Source organism: Symsagittifera roscoffensis, chromosome 6 (assembly GCF_963678635.1).
Source record: "Symsagittifera roscoffensis chromosome 6, txSymRosc1.1, whole genome shotgun sequence".
Lineage (NCBI taxonomy): Eukaryota > Metazoa > Xenacoelomorpha > Acoela > Convolutidae > Symsagittifera > Symsagittifera roscoffensis.
The window spans coordinates 1,970,412-1,985,468 of NC_087067.1; the positions used below are offsets into that span (position 1 = coordinate 1,970,412).

Here is a 15,057-nt window from a genome sequence, read left to right on the forward strand (position 1 = left end):
ATAATTTATCCAGTTTTAAACTGGGTTAATCCGGTTTGGGTACCGTTGGTTTCCTTTTCTTAGTCATGCTGTTATGCTATGTGTTGTGGTGTTTAGTAAGCTGCATTGGTTAGTTTTGTTTAGTATATAATTCCTTTCCAACCGGGTTAAAGGAAAGTTTGAAACGTGTTATCTTGTGTTAGAGTTATCGAGTGTGAAAGCTTGAAACTGAAATTCATTATTTTAAACAATTCTTCGTGGGCGAGCTGTGCGAGTGTGGATAGAATTCTTATGCGAGTGAATGAAAATATCAAAAGGTTAGTACTGCTTTTGCTTCTTATGAATTTACTACATAGAATTTTAATTTTACTGCTAGTTGTTGGGGGAAATTAAGTTACAAATTTTTATCATTATTAGATTTACTGCTGGTGGGGGAAAAATTTATAAATTAATTTACTGCATTGGTATTATATTTATTTAATTGTTGGTGCAAAAAGTTAATAGGGTTTCAAACAGTTTTGAAGAAGTTTGCTATTTTTTATTTTTCTTTTGTGAATTTTTCAGATGATCGTTGGATGAAGGCTAAAATTCTAAAGAAAACATGGATAAAGAATGGTGAGTTTCTAATGTTTGAATTAATTAGTAATATGTATAATTCATACTTACCTGTTAGTCGTCGGGGAAGAAACCGTGGGGGAAAATGTCGTGAATGAGATCTGAAGTTGTTAGTAGTTTGGCTAATATGCGGATGATATTTTTAGTTTGAAGCAGTGGCCAAAGCAATTGAAGTGCCTTAATTGTGGTTAGTTCTTCAGTGCCAACTGCAAATTTATAAGGTGTGTTTTGGATTAGATTATATATTTTGTGGTTGAATTTAGTGTTATGGATGAATTCTAAAATGGGGATTTCTATAGGTTGTACAAACTCGTGTGGGATGAGGAAGGGTCGGGATTCTTCTGCGTTGAAGGTCTTGGTGATGGGACAAAAGATATACATTTGGGTTATGGGATCATAATTTCGAAGAATACCATGAAAGTTAGTATCTTTAATGCAATATGTGAAGTTAAGAAAGAATGGTGAGGTGTATTTGGAATTGATGAATTGAAAACGATGGTGTGGTTGTCTGGAGGGAGTGTGTAGGTCAAAGTGATTTTGGATGAAACGATAATAAGTATATGTGTGTGTTTGTTTAGTGCGCAACATAATATCGTGTGTGCAGTGCAAATCTCTTTCATGTGGTGCAAGGAAATGAAAGGTTAGTGAAAATATTTGGAAGCGTTCTTTAAAACTTTCGTAAGCTTGCGTGTCTGTTAGTGCTTCTGAGATAATGTGGTCAAACTTGCGATCGAAGATATTTAGTGTAAATACATATGGTGTTTTAATGAAAAATTTCTCGGTGATTTGTGGGTTAGCGAAGCGATCGTCGTCTAAGAATTGATCTTGGTTAGTTCTGATGATGTTATGGTCGTAATATTCTAGTGTATATTCATTAGCTCGGGGTGCAGTGTGTTTTTAGTGATTTTTTGTATCCAATGTAAGTAAATTGTCTAGGTGTTAGTGGTGTAGTGAGTCGATATAGCATGTCCATATTTCGTTCTATATCGATATGAGTGTTAGATAAAGGTAAGCAAAGGGGATTTGTAAAATGATAATATGAGGTCCAAGGAAGGGTAGGCATTAAAACGTATTCGTCTACAAAGTTACGTGTCTCGTTAGTGTCATGAGGGGTGTTTAAGGTGTATTGTGGAAATGAGGGTAAGGTGATAGCTAAAAATTCTTTTGTGTTAGTGTGTTGTGGATGGTTGATGTATTCACGGGCTGTTCCTGGTTTCGCTGGGAAAGGATGGTTGGGGAACTTTCTTTTAAAAGTGCGGTAAGCTCTATTAGTGTTGAGTGAAGATACAGTAGTTGTGGATGATGGTGCTAATGAATCAGTATAAATTGAAGAGGGTGTAGGGGTAGGAGGGTTGGATGAATCTATTGTGGATGAGATTTGGTTTATGGTTGGGGTGTCAAGGTGATAGGATTGTTGTTGTAAGGTAATGAAATTATCTAGTTCTGGGGAGATTCGGGGGGTGTCTGAAGAATGAGATGATTGGTTTGAGTGAAGTGAGGAGTAGGTTGGAGTGACTTGGGAAGCATAAGAGGGTGTAGAATTGGTTGGGTCAGGGTTATTTGGTAGTATGGGTTGAAAAGGGGGTTGGGAAAAATTTAAGGGATTGGTGTGAAAATTATTTGATGGAGATGGTTCAGAGTCGGCAAATTCATCGGGGGTTTCAATATTCGGGTTATTGAGTTGTGAGATGGAGTATAAAACTGAGATGTGTGAATTAGTATCGGAATTCATGCCGGATGTTACATTACTGGATGGGAAATCGGGTGGCGGAAAAGCAAAAAGTGGTATTATTGGGATTGGAGTGGTGAGGTTGGTTGGGTGGGAATTTGATCGGTGTAGGGATCCAAGTTGTCGGCTCATCGTGGGCTAAAAAAATTATTATTTTGAGACTGAAAAGCGGTGGTATGGGGTTGTTCTATAATTTGTTCATAAGTATTTTCATCTTGTGAGTGGTGTGGCATTATATGTTGGATGGGACTTTGTGATATGGTTGGTCTAAAATTATTATGTGTTATGGCTAAATTTCGAAAATTACGTGGGACTAGGGATAATGGATGGTTATGTGGTAGGGGTGGTAACTGTGGTGCTGTTGGTGTTGTGTCTGCATTGTTATGTTCTTCGTCGTATGTGTTCTGTCTTGTTGCTATTTTTGTGTTATATTCTTTTATTTGTGCGTCTAAAAGAATTTTGTTTATAGATGTAGAAAATATTCCAAAAAATCCTGCAAATAGTATGCGTGCTACACTTGCTTGTCGATTGACTTGTGTGTGTATAGCACATGTGTTATAGATTCCTTTTAAGAGTGAAAAAAGAAATCCAATAAAGTTAAACATTGCGTATAAAATAGTTAGTTTTTCTAAGATGTAGTAGGGCCATCCTAGAAAATCAAGAATTTCATTCTTGAGTGTAACAAAGCTAAAAATATTGATAGGTGATATATCTTGGGGACGGTATTTTTCACCGTTTAGATATATATAATCTTTAATGTCTTTAAAATATCCGCTATAGTCTTGCGTATAGATGTCTGCAAATCCTGCGGTTTCGGCAAGTTTGCGTAAGTTTTGGTCAATTGATTGTCTTTGTATTGTGTCCATTTGTGTTAATAATTCCTGGAATTGTTGTGTTCTAATGTGATGTTGAATATCTGATTTTGAGTATATTCCTATTGATTGTAAGTCTATATTTGGGTTTCGAGCGATAGCGCGAATGCTTTCCGGTGAAAATTTTTTGAGTGATTGCATTAATGTGGGATATGGGGTGAGAAGGTAATATTTATCTTCATCAGGGTTTAGTTGTACTACGTTGTGGCTATTTTCTGATCCACATGGAACTGCGGTATCCCAGAAATAGGTTCTTCGTGAAAGTGTGTCAACAAAATGTACTTTATTCTTATAAAAGATAGGGATTCTTTTATAACATCGTTTATCTTCAAAAACGTACAGTGGTGATACTTTTTTAGTACAAGTATAAAACCATAAGATGTTTCCTTCATAGTCTAAAAAATTTGATCTATTTCCTGATAGTAAATATCCTGCGTAGGGTATTTTTAATACTGCTAGTGCAAGTGATTGTAATATTTGTGTTCTTTCTAATTCGCATAGTTGGTGTAATGTTTCTAATTCGGAGAGTGACATTTCTTGAAAAATTCGGCTAATCGTGTAGTCTAGTTTCATATCTAAGTGAATATCATAGTGGATATTACCAAAATATGTATTATTCATTAGTGATAGTTCTTGTAAACGTGTGCTTTGATCGTTTTGGGGTTTTAAATGTCCACCAGGTTGACCTGTATTCTTTTGAAAATTAACTGGTATATATGATGTTCCTTCGTTTAGGGGATGACTTGTGGCGTATGGGTCGACTTTTATTTTTCCAGTGGTCATGTCGAATCCATTTTCGTATTCAACTAATATTTCAGAGTATTGTGTTTTGTGAAGTGGGTTTCTGTATTTACATGCAAGTTCTGTTTCTTGATATTTTTGAAAACGTGTTAATTTATTTTCTATATTATGAAGGTTTCGAAAATTTGAACTTATTTTGCGTAATGGATTTACATGTTCATATGGTATTGATTGTATAAAATATTTTTCGTGAAATTTTATCATACGAGCGTGTATTTTTGCTACTTGAAATGTTGTACATGTGTCTTCGGGGAACCAAACAATTGTTGCTTGTGTTCTGGTTGTAGGGTCGCAATAACCTTGGTCGTTTTTACAAGGTAATCTAATTCCTTGGTAAATCATTGTGTTGTCTGATAAATCTCGTGTGAGTTGTATTTTTTCGAGTTGTATTTTCCAATCGAAAAACATTATTTCTTGGTATCCTTTATTTTTTGTGTCTGCTTTGCAGTTTGATGGGTCATTTATACCAATGTGTGGTATCCAGTGTTTATCGTGTATGTCATAGGTTAATCGTCCGTGTGCGCCGTTGTATGGGTATTTTTCATCTAATTTTATATGTCCTTGATATCTTTCAAGTTCTGCTTGATGTACAGAATCTGAAAAAACTTGGAAATATACTAAATTTCTATCTGTGTTTTTATTTTTGGTGATGTTTAGTCGGAGTAACTCGTTTTTACAATCTTCGGGATTGAGATGTAAAAGTCGTTCTATATTACTCTGGTAGAATGATTCATGGTCAAGTCGGTTTTTATTTCCGTTTGAGACTTGTGAACAATGTACTTTCTTTTCAGAAAATGTTGCTGTGAATTTATATCCTATAACTGTAGTTGCTCGGGCTTTTGAATAAAGTGTTGCTATGACATTTGTAGTTTCTATGGCTTGGGGTTCTGTTTCGCACTGTGATACTTGATTTATTGCATACTTGTGTAGTGTTTTTTGTTCGTTTTCTTCACAATCGTAATGTGTTACTAATAAATCTTGGGGTTCTGTGCGGGGAGAAGGGTTTATGTTTTGATTTGAGATTACTAGAAAAAGGAGTTGGAGAAAAATTAATAATTTTAGAATATACATGTGTATGATAATCCTGAGTATGGGTTATAAAATGTGATGTAACCAATTGTGTTTTTGGTATATCTGTCGTATTTATATATTACTTCAGTGGTTATAAATGGTGGTGGTAGTGATTGAGCTGTTATGTTTGGTGGGTTTAATGGGTAGGGATGTTGAGTAATGTTGTTTAATTTAACTGTGATTTCAAACTTTAATTGTAAACTGTTTTGTTGGAGTATTTGGATATTGTGATCACGGATATCGTCGTGAATGTCTTGTCGGTATTGTAATCTATTAAGTGCCCAGTTGTGGAGGCGATTACTTTCTAGATGTTGTCCAAATAATGGTGGAGGGGCTGTAAATGTATTCCAATCTAGTCTTAAAGGGATATTTGTTGATGATTGTTCTCGATATCTGGCGTCGAGATTATTTGGAAAATTTAAGTTAAAAGGTGGTGGTGAAATCTGGCTTATTGATGGTGTTGATGGTAGTGATAATGTTTCTGGTAGTGATGAGGATGTTGTTGTATCCGTAGAAATATCTATTGGATCATTGACTAAATTTAATTCACCTTGTGTAAATGAATGTGTTGTCCAATATGGTAGTCGTGATGCCTGGTTTGGGGGGTTAAAGGGATTTTCACGTATTTGTTCAGATGTTGGTGTTGAACCTAAGTAATCTGATGGTAGGCTTGAGGTGCTACGTTGTGAAAGAAGCGTAGGGGTTTCTGGTAATATACCAATGGGGTTTTCTGGAGTGTTTTGTGATGGGGATTGAGGTATATCAAAATGAACTCGGGGAGTTAGAAAATTCTTGTTCCGTCGAGGATGTATAATTTGTCTATTTATTTCGACTGTATTTTGGCTTTGACTAGGATTTCTTATTCTACTTAATTCTTGTGGTAGTGTTGGGTATAAGTTATATGTTGGTTCGCTTAGAGGTGCTTGTCGTTGAGCTGGTTCTAGTGGTTCTGATAAACGAGCGTGTCGTTCTTCAAAAGTGTATGGGTTATCTTGAAAGGAAATTCGTGTAGATGTTTGAGGATTATTGGTAGTTGAAGGTGTTGTTGGGTTATCTTGGGATGATGTCGGTGAAGACTGACTTGGTGACTTTTGGGTAGCAATTTTTGATAGCTTTTTGGTCTATTCTTTTATTGAAAAAGTTAATGTTTATTAAAGTATTCTTCTAAGAAAAGAATTAGGAGGATTGTTGCTAGAGCGAATGTGATGATTGCTTTCTTTATACATTTGCATATAGTCAAAATGAGGGATGATAGAAATGTTATGAAAATTACAAATAGTAGAAAAATATCAGTTCTACTGAAAATAGTTCGTATCATTTAGACAATTTTATAAATCGTACCTGTGGATATAATCAAGGGTTTTTGAAAGTTGGAGAAATAGTTCGAATATAGTGTAGAAAATTAAAAAAATATTACAAAAAATGATTAAGAGTATTAGAAAAGATTCAAGGATATCAAAAAGAAATATTATGAAAGTTTCAAGTATCGTAAAAAATTGTTTGAGGTTTGTGATAATTTTAGTGACTGTTTGATAGAAGAGCATTTAAGAAATGGCTTCGTGATCGAATATTTTTTGTTGTTTGGGGCAATTTTCAAGTGTGGTCGGATTATTTATTAGTTTTTTGACAAGTGGGTTGAGTTTCGTAAAAAATTGTTGGGGGCAATTTTTATGGTGATCGGGAGGTCTTCTTTGTCTTTATTTTCATTTGTCAAATGATCTGGGGTATTTTTGAGATTTTTATACTTTAGGCTAAATAAAATGGTCGTTCTTTTACTTTAGGCTAATTTAACATATTTGTTTGGGGGGTATTTGAGGGCTGAGTTGGGGAAATATTGTTGATCTTTGGTTTATTAGATAAGGGAGGGTTATGATATTATGGTGATATTTATTTTAGTTGTCAAGTTGGAGTGGTTTGCTTATTTTTGACCTGGAGGTCGTAGAGTTATAGTTATAGATATGCCTGGAGTTTAATATTTTTCGTCTAGTTGGTTTGTGTTAAAGTTATAGAAGGTGACGGATTGGATGAATCCTATTGGCTAATTTTGAACTAGAATCGCTGCGTGTTTATCAACATGTTATCTTGAAAAATGAAAGTATGAAATGTTTCAGAGGTGCAAAGATTTTTAAATGTAGAATTTAAGGTTGTTTTTGAAATTCAACTTTCTTTAATATTTTGGATTGTGGGATGAATACTTTATAATTTTTACGTGGTTGATTTCTAAGTCGTGAAGACTCTCTATGTTCTGATTTGTCGATTTGTTTTTGGGGTATTATTTGTTCTGTCATTTTTCTATTTTTTCTTTCTTTTTGAGATGTAGTTTGATCGAGATTTTTTGTATTGTTTTTTGTGGTGTTTGATTTTGTATTTTGATTTCTGAGGTGAATATCATTTTCTTCCTTTGTTATGGTGTCCGTATGTGGGTTATTTTGAATAACTTTTAAACCTGTAAAAGAATATAATTGAGTTAGTTCGCGGAGTGCGTATTCTTTTGGATAATAAGGTAATAGGTTATTTCGGTGTTGAACGATTTCTTTTTTATCTGAGTCGGTGATTTTATATGTGACATCAGTGGGTTTTGCAATTATTTGGTATGGTCCTTTACGAAGGGGTTGTAACTTTTTTGAAATTCCTTTTTGAGTATTAAAATTGGGTATTAAAACAAATGTTCCAATTTTTAAATCGGAGGCTGGTGTAAAGCGTGAATTTATTTGTTCATTAATATTTTGCCTTTGTAACAACTTTTTTGTTACCTTTTGGTAAATTTCATTGTGTTTTTTGTCTCTGTTTAAAATCCATTCGGTGTGTGTACCGGAGGCTAATTTAAGAATTTGTGGGTGATGAAAATGATCTTCATCGTGTGTATGTAATGGTAGGTTATAACAAATTGAGTCTTTATTTGGTTGACAATAACCTTGTGCGTTTTTATGAGAGTTTGCTGTAAACATTATTGGTTTGCGTGGCTTTTGGTTAAAAACCATTTCATATGGTGACATTCCTAAAGTTGTCGTGATTTGTGAATTATATGCTAAGGGAAATAGTTTTACATCTGCTGACCATTCGGTATATCTTGTATCATTTCCATTGATGATACATCTGAGATATTCTTGTAATGAACGGTTCATACCTTCGACTAAGCCGTTTGTCCAAGGTGCGTGAGATGTACGTGGTTTGTGTTTAATGTTATATAAATGACATAGTGTGATGATTTCATTATTTATGAATTCTGTACCGTTGTCTGTAACTAAAATTTCTGGTAGTCCGAATTTTGCTATCCAGTGTTCATAGAGTGTTGTGTAAGCGTAATAAGCGTTACAATGTGGTACTGGGTTAAGTGCTACATAATGTGTAAATGCGTCAACAATTACCATAATGTAGGAGTTTCCTTCGGATGAGGGTGAAATTGGTCCTTTGGTATCAAATGAGATACGATGATTAAAGTACAAGCTTTGTCCTTTAAAATCTTGTCTTTGTGCTATTTGTTTTTGATTTGGGTAAGGTTTATTTAGTTGACATACTATACAGTCATTGCATAGTACTTTTATCCAAATTGGTGCATTTGGGAAATAAAAGTTTTGTATAAAATTTGAATATGTTTTTTCTGATCCAGAGTGTCCTTTAATATTTTGTGTATGTGAAATATTAAAAGCTATAAGAATCATACTTAAAGGGAGACAGGGAACTGTAGATTCATTTAGTTTGTATTCTAGAAGGTCTGTGTTTTCGTTAATTGTTGTATTGTTGAATTTTCGAAAATATCTGAGGAGTGTTTTGTTTCCTAGAATAGTTGAATCTGCTTTGATAGGTTTAGTTTTATATTTGTGCCATGATTTCAGTTGTCGAATTACTGGGTCAAGGTTTTGATATTGTTTCAGTGTTGAAATTGTAATTGTTTCTGTTGGGGGGAGAAAAATATTTTCGATTTCTATTTTAGATAAGGGTATTGTGTCAAGTGGGTCATGGAGGTCAAAAACTTGATTTATTGTGTATTTTGAATCGTTTGTTTGTGGTCCTGATAAGTTTATTTTATCAGTCAGATTTTCTTTTTCAATTAGTGGAAAATGGTCTTTTTTAGGCGGGTGTTGTTTTATTCTTTTTTGTTGGGTGTTGTTTTTTATCCATTGTGAATATGGGATTGGTTTAAAAGTTGATGTTCCAAGTAGATCAACTTCATAGTGATTATTTTGACAATCTAGATAAAGTGGGAAATGTTGTAAATTATTTATTTGTGATTGTTCAACGTCAGTTTTTACTGCATATTTGCATTCCAATCGGGGTGATGTTTCATTTTCTGCAAGGTAGAATTTTATGTTTTTGGGTATTTCAACTGTGGTTTTTCGTGTAAGTAATTCAGGTGGCGTATTTCGACTTAAAGTGTCTGGTAATGCAAGATTTTTTCCTGCGGTCCAAACTATATGTAAGTTTGGGAATTTCATTAAAATGAGTTGAAATCTATAAACTCGGTGGTTTGGATTAGAATTTTGTGTAAAAAGAAAGATGATTAGTTTATGGTCTGTGAATAGAACTGTGGGATGTTTTGATCCAAGTATCAGAAATTCATATTCTGTTAGTGTATATATTATGGCTGTACATTCTCTCATTAGAGTTGAGAGTCTTAGTTCTGCTTGAGTGAATAATCGAGAATTTGCTGATATGAGGTTCATTTTATTTGTACTATTATGTGATTGTAATAATGCTGCGCCGATGCCAAAGTTCGAAGCATCGCACATTGCATAAAATGGTTGATTTGAATCTGGAATTGTGTTTGAAATTTGTTCAGTTAGAAGTTTTTTAATTTCTTCAAATCGTGCTTGATGTTCTATATTCCATTCAAAATTATTTTGTTGTCTAAGTATGTTATAGAATGGTCGTAGATATAATTGCATTTTATAAACATATTTGCTTAAAAAGTTTAACATTCCAAGGAATTCTTGGATTTTCTTTTTATTTGTTGGTGGTTGGAGTTTTTGAATAGCGTCTATACGTGATTTCAATGGAGTGATTGTTTTTCTTTCTATATTATGCCCTAAGAATTTAACTTTTGTCAAAAAGAAGTGTGATTTATCGGGGGCGGCCTTCAGATTTTCGTTCTGAAGTATTTGGTGATATTGTTCTAAAACATTGAACATTTCCTCTTTTGTTTGTGATTGCATAAAATGCATAAAAACATCGTCTAAATAGGTGATTGCGTTTTTCTTGAGTATTAGTGGTCGAAAAATTTTGCTCATAAAAGCTGAAAATGCTGCTGGTCCTATGGATATTCCATAGAATAAGCGGTTGAATTCGTATTGTTGATTTCCAATAACAAATTGTGTTAAGCGTCGTGATTGTTCATCTAATGGCATTTGATTATATGCACTATTCATATCGGCGGTGGTAAAGTATTTTCCGTTTATTTTTGTTAAAATAACTTGTATTGGTTCAATGGGCCAATTACACTTTGATTCATCTATGAGTGAATTGAGGTATCTAGCATCTGCGTCTGGTTTTAATGGGAGATGTAGTGATGAGCTGATTTTGCCAACATCAAATTTGGATGTTGCATAGACTGATGAATATTTAATTAGCTGTTTTGCTAGTTTTTCAAATTCGTCTTGTGTTATTTGTGAATGTTGGAAATTAAACATTGTTAGAAATTTCTGTTGATTCTCTGTGTAGTTACTTATGTTGAATGTAGGTTTGAAATATGGGGTTTTTGTGAAATAATCCGTATTTCTGTTTTCGTTACTTATTATATTATTTATAGATAATTCTTCATTAAGGATTGTGGATTGGCAAATATCTAGTAATTGGAGTATATTTTTTACACGATATGCTTTTTCGTGTATTGGTAATATTGTAGCGTTGGTTTCGCAATAGCCTAAAAGTCCTAAAGGTAATGTTACTTGGTAAGGTGTATTGTTGTATACATGTAAGGAAATAATATCTGAATTCGAGTTTTTCAAATATTTTATTGATGAGATTGTGATTTTGAAAAACTTATGAATAGGTTTGAATTCAAAATCTGACATATAAAATTTTTGTTTGTTTTGTTTTTTATCATATTGGTGAACTTGTTTGATTGAAAAATTATAGATGTTTCCTGATAGTGGTTTCAAGTGTTTTCTTTGTTGGTTATATATTGGGTAAAATTTTGAAAAAAATGGTGGTTGTTTATTTAATCTTTGAAAAAATGTTAGGGATGTGTCTTTTGTTTTTGTATATTTATCTTTGATTAATATTTTACTATTCAAGATGTTGATTGTTGGTATATATTTAGAGATAAACGGTATTCCAATGATATTATGTTTAATATCAGTGATATGGAATATTTGTTTAAATGGTTTGGTTAAAATTTTGTTTTGCTCCATTGTTCTTGTGGGGAGAAGAAATAATTGAATTTTTCCGTAGTTTATTAATGTTGATCCTTGTGCTGTTGCTAGTTTGCTGGAGGTTTCAAGAGGTGTTAGCTTTGGGTGTAAGGTTTTTATTTCATTCCATGTGGGAATGTTTATTATATTTGATTCTGCTCCTGAATCAATTAAAAAAACAATTTCAAGATCTGGTGGTTGAAATTCTTTGCTTTTTGGGCTTTCCAAAAGAAATGGTATTGTCCAAATTTTTTCTTTGGGTTGTTCTTTTTGTATGTTTTGGTAGATGTGATTTGTATTCAAGCATTTTGTTTTTTCTTTCTCATTGGGTTGGTTTGTAGTGTTAATTTCATTAGTTTTTTGTGTCGTCGGTGTGGAATGGACGGGTTCAATATAATAATTGTGAAGGAGTTCTGATTGATTTTCATATATGTGTGATGAAAAAGGTTCTTCATATATAACAGGTTCATAGTCGTTTTCGACTTTTATCATGTTGATGGAGAGAGTGTTTTCTGCATCGCTTTCTGAATCTGATGATTCACAGTTTATTTGGTTGAGTTGTAACGTATCAGTTACTGTGTCATCAATACCTGGAGGGTCTGATGTTGTTTCTGGATTAGATTGTACTTGATTAATATGTCTTTGATGTTTAGGTGTACTACTTCTGTGGCGATTATTAGAATTATTATAGTTATTATTATTCCGGTGTGGTGATTGGGAATAATTTCTATAACGATTATTATAACTTGAGTGTCGATTTTGTGAATTATTTCGCGATCTGTTTTGGTAATTATTTTTTGGTCTGTTATAGTTCGATCTATTATATGAGTTATTCCTTGATTGATTGTTCGGGTAATTCTGGTTTCGGTTGTTTGAATAACTTCTATTCCGATTATTTGAGTAGTTTCTATTCCTATTGTATGATGAATTTCGTGATTGATTGTTTGGATAATAATTATTTCTTGATTGGGAATTAGATCTAGAAACAAATCGTTGTGTATTTGAATGTGATCTGGAGTAGTTATTTCGACTATTTGGTCTATTGTAGTGATTTTGTGATGAATTATGCGTGTTTCTTCGTTCTGGTGATCTTCCTCTATAACTTGAGTTATATGGTGATTGATTTCTTGTATAATTTGTATTGTTCGGGAGTGGTTTTCCTGAACTGTTGTTGCTGTAGACTGTTTTGTTCGGTAGATTTTGATCTTTTTTCATGTATTGGTAGAATGATTTATTTGGTTCTTTATATTTTTGAGGTTTATTTTGATTGTCTTGCTGTTTTTGTCTACATCCAGAAATACTATGTCCGTATCGTCGGCAATAATTACACCATTTTTTGAAAGATGGTTTGCCCTTAAAGTTTGGGTGTTTTTCGTAAATATTGAGTATTTCAGTGATTTTTTCAACGAGATCTGTATCTGATTCTTGTATATTATTTATATTTGTGGAAGCTGTTTCAATTCTGTTAACGTATTGTAATTTCAGATTTTCCGTTTCTTCGAGTTTCATTGTGATTTCTGCTTGTTCTAGTTTGTCTACTAGTTTTCGAAAATCTAAATCGGGTTCTCGAATTGATGAAGGATGGGATGCTCTCTTTTTTATTGCTATTTTCCTTAATTGTGGTGTTAAGGTCATCATTAAGATTTCTGTCATCTTTGTGTTTTTATAATCATGTGTATTTAATTAATATGCTTTTCGAACTAGTGTTTCGATTCGTACTGCTAATTGCTTGATGGTTTCGTTTGGTAATCTGCGAATTTCATTACATAAAACTCTTTGTTGTTGTTTGTTTCTTTCGGAGTCAAACATTTTTGAAAATTCTTGTGTAAATCTTTTCCAATTTGATTTTATTTCTATAGGCAATACTGAAAACCATTTTTGGGCTGCGCCATCTAGAGTTGTTTGTATTAACGCTGTGCGTCGATGTATCCAGTTTTGATGTAGTGGCGTATTAATTGGTTCAGGTCCTATATTTAAAATCAAATTTGCTGTGACTGCATTTAAATAGTCTTCTACAGAATATTCAGGGTCTGTTCCTGTGAATACCATTAAAGGTTTATTTGATGTTATTGATGATCCACCCATAAGGTATGGATTCATCGTCATTTGTAATGATTCTGCTGCATTTGGCATTTGAGAAAAATTTGAGAGTTGATTTCTTGTTATTTCGTGTTGTTGAAGATAATATGGGAGTGGTATTTCATTTTGCATTTGTGCTGGTTGGTACGAGTTTGCAATCATTGGGTTTTGTTGCTGAATTGGTTGAAAAGATTTATTAATTGGGTTTTGTTGTTGAATTGGTTGTTGAATTTGTGTATCTATTGGTTGTGGAGAAAAAATTCTATGATATGTATGTGGTTTCTGTATTCCTTGTCCACGATATTCTTGATTATTGGGTGTAAATATATCTGGTTGTAAGAAATCATCATCTGAGGATAAGTAATCCATTTGATAAGATGTTTGTTTTTTATTTTTATTTTGTTGAAAAAATGGATAGTTTTCACTACGATCCTGTGGAGGATGTAAATTTGTGTGGAAATTTACTGAATTAGGTGGTGCCATTGGGTTATCCCAGTTTTGAGATCTTGTATAATTACTAAAATTTTTTCGTGGTTGATAATTTGTTTTTGATGGATGTGTGTAATTATAATTATGGTCTGCAAAGTTGTTTCTAGTGAACGTTTTGCGTGTTTTTGGCAGTATTGTCATGGGTCTGTATGTTTGGTAATCCATGTGTGAATATTTTGGGGCAACCGAAGGTTTAACGGTTGATTGTAATGTTACCTGTGTTTGTGAAGAATTTGTATTTCTTGGTGTTGTTAAGTTTGGACGTATTGGTGAAATACTTTGTTGTGTAGTTGTTGTGTGTACGATTTCTTCATTTATGAAGTGTGATGGTGTCTGGATATCTTGTTGAGTAAGATTCCTAGTTCCATTGAGGTTTTCATTGTGTATGACTGTAGAGTTTAAACTATTATTTTGCATATCGGGTAAAAATGTATTATAGTTTAATGGTGTTGCATCAATGGTTAATGGTATTACTCGTACATAATCTCTTACATAAGATATCGTACTTATTGCTTGACTTGAGATTGATTGTGGGAAGTTTATGAATGCGGGATGAGACCATTCGGGGTCCCAAACATAGTCTGATTGTTCTGTGATGGCAGTATCATCGTTAGAGTTTTGGGGTCTAAAGTTTTTTCTTGCTTGTGAAATTAAATCAATATTATGTGTGAAATAATCTATTATGAACCATGCCAAGATTTTTTGTAAGTCGTGTTTTGTATGTTGTGAAACTTCATCTTTCGTGAAATTTTCTTTAATTATATTTAGGAAACTAGAGAGTAGTGTGATTTCATGTCGTACTCTTATATGTTTAGATGTTTCTGTCGGTGAGACATTTGGTATCTGGATTTCGTTTTCTAATATCGAGATATAACTATATATTATCGCAAAAACTTCATTGGTGAATATGGAGTTTGCTCTTTGTGAGTTATGATATTGGATGCTTTTTATATATTCTGAGAATATTTTTGAGAATTCTAAATCAAGGTCGTCTGTTTGAATTATATATTTACTGTGATTCTGGTTTGGTGAGCTGAATTCTATGGAGTAGATTCCGTATTGTTGTGTTAGG

The 15,057-nt window shown here is 33.1% G+C and overlaps 1 protein-coding gene across 1 annotated transcript in view; it reads right to left on the minus strand.

Moving 5' to 3' along the window:
* LOC134848335 (uncharacterized) overlaps positions 1–15,057 on the minus strand; it is a 52,212-nt gene that overhangs the window by 22,675 nt on the left and 14,480 nt on the right. The window lies entirely within an intron of this gene.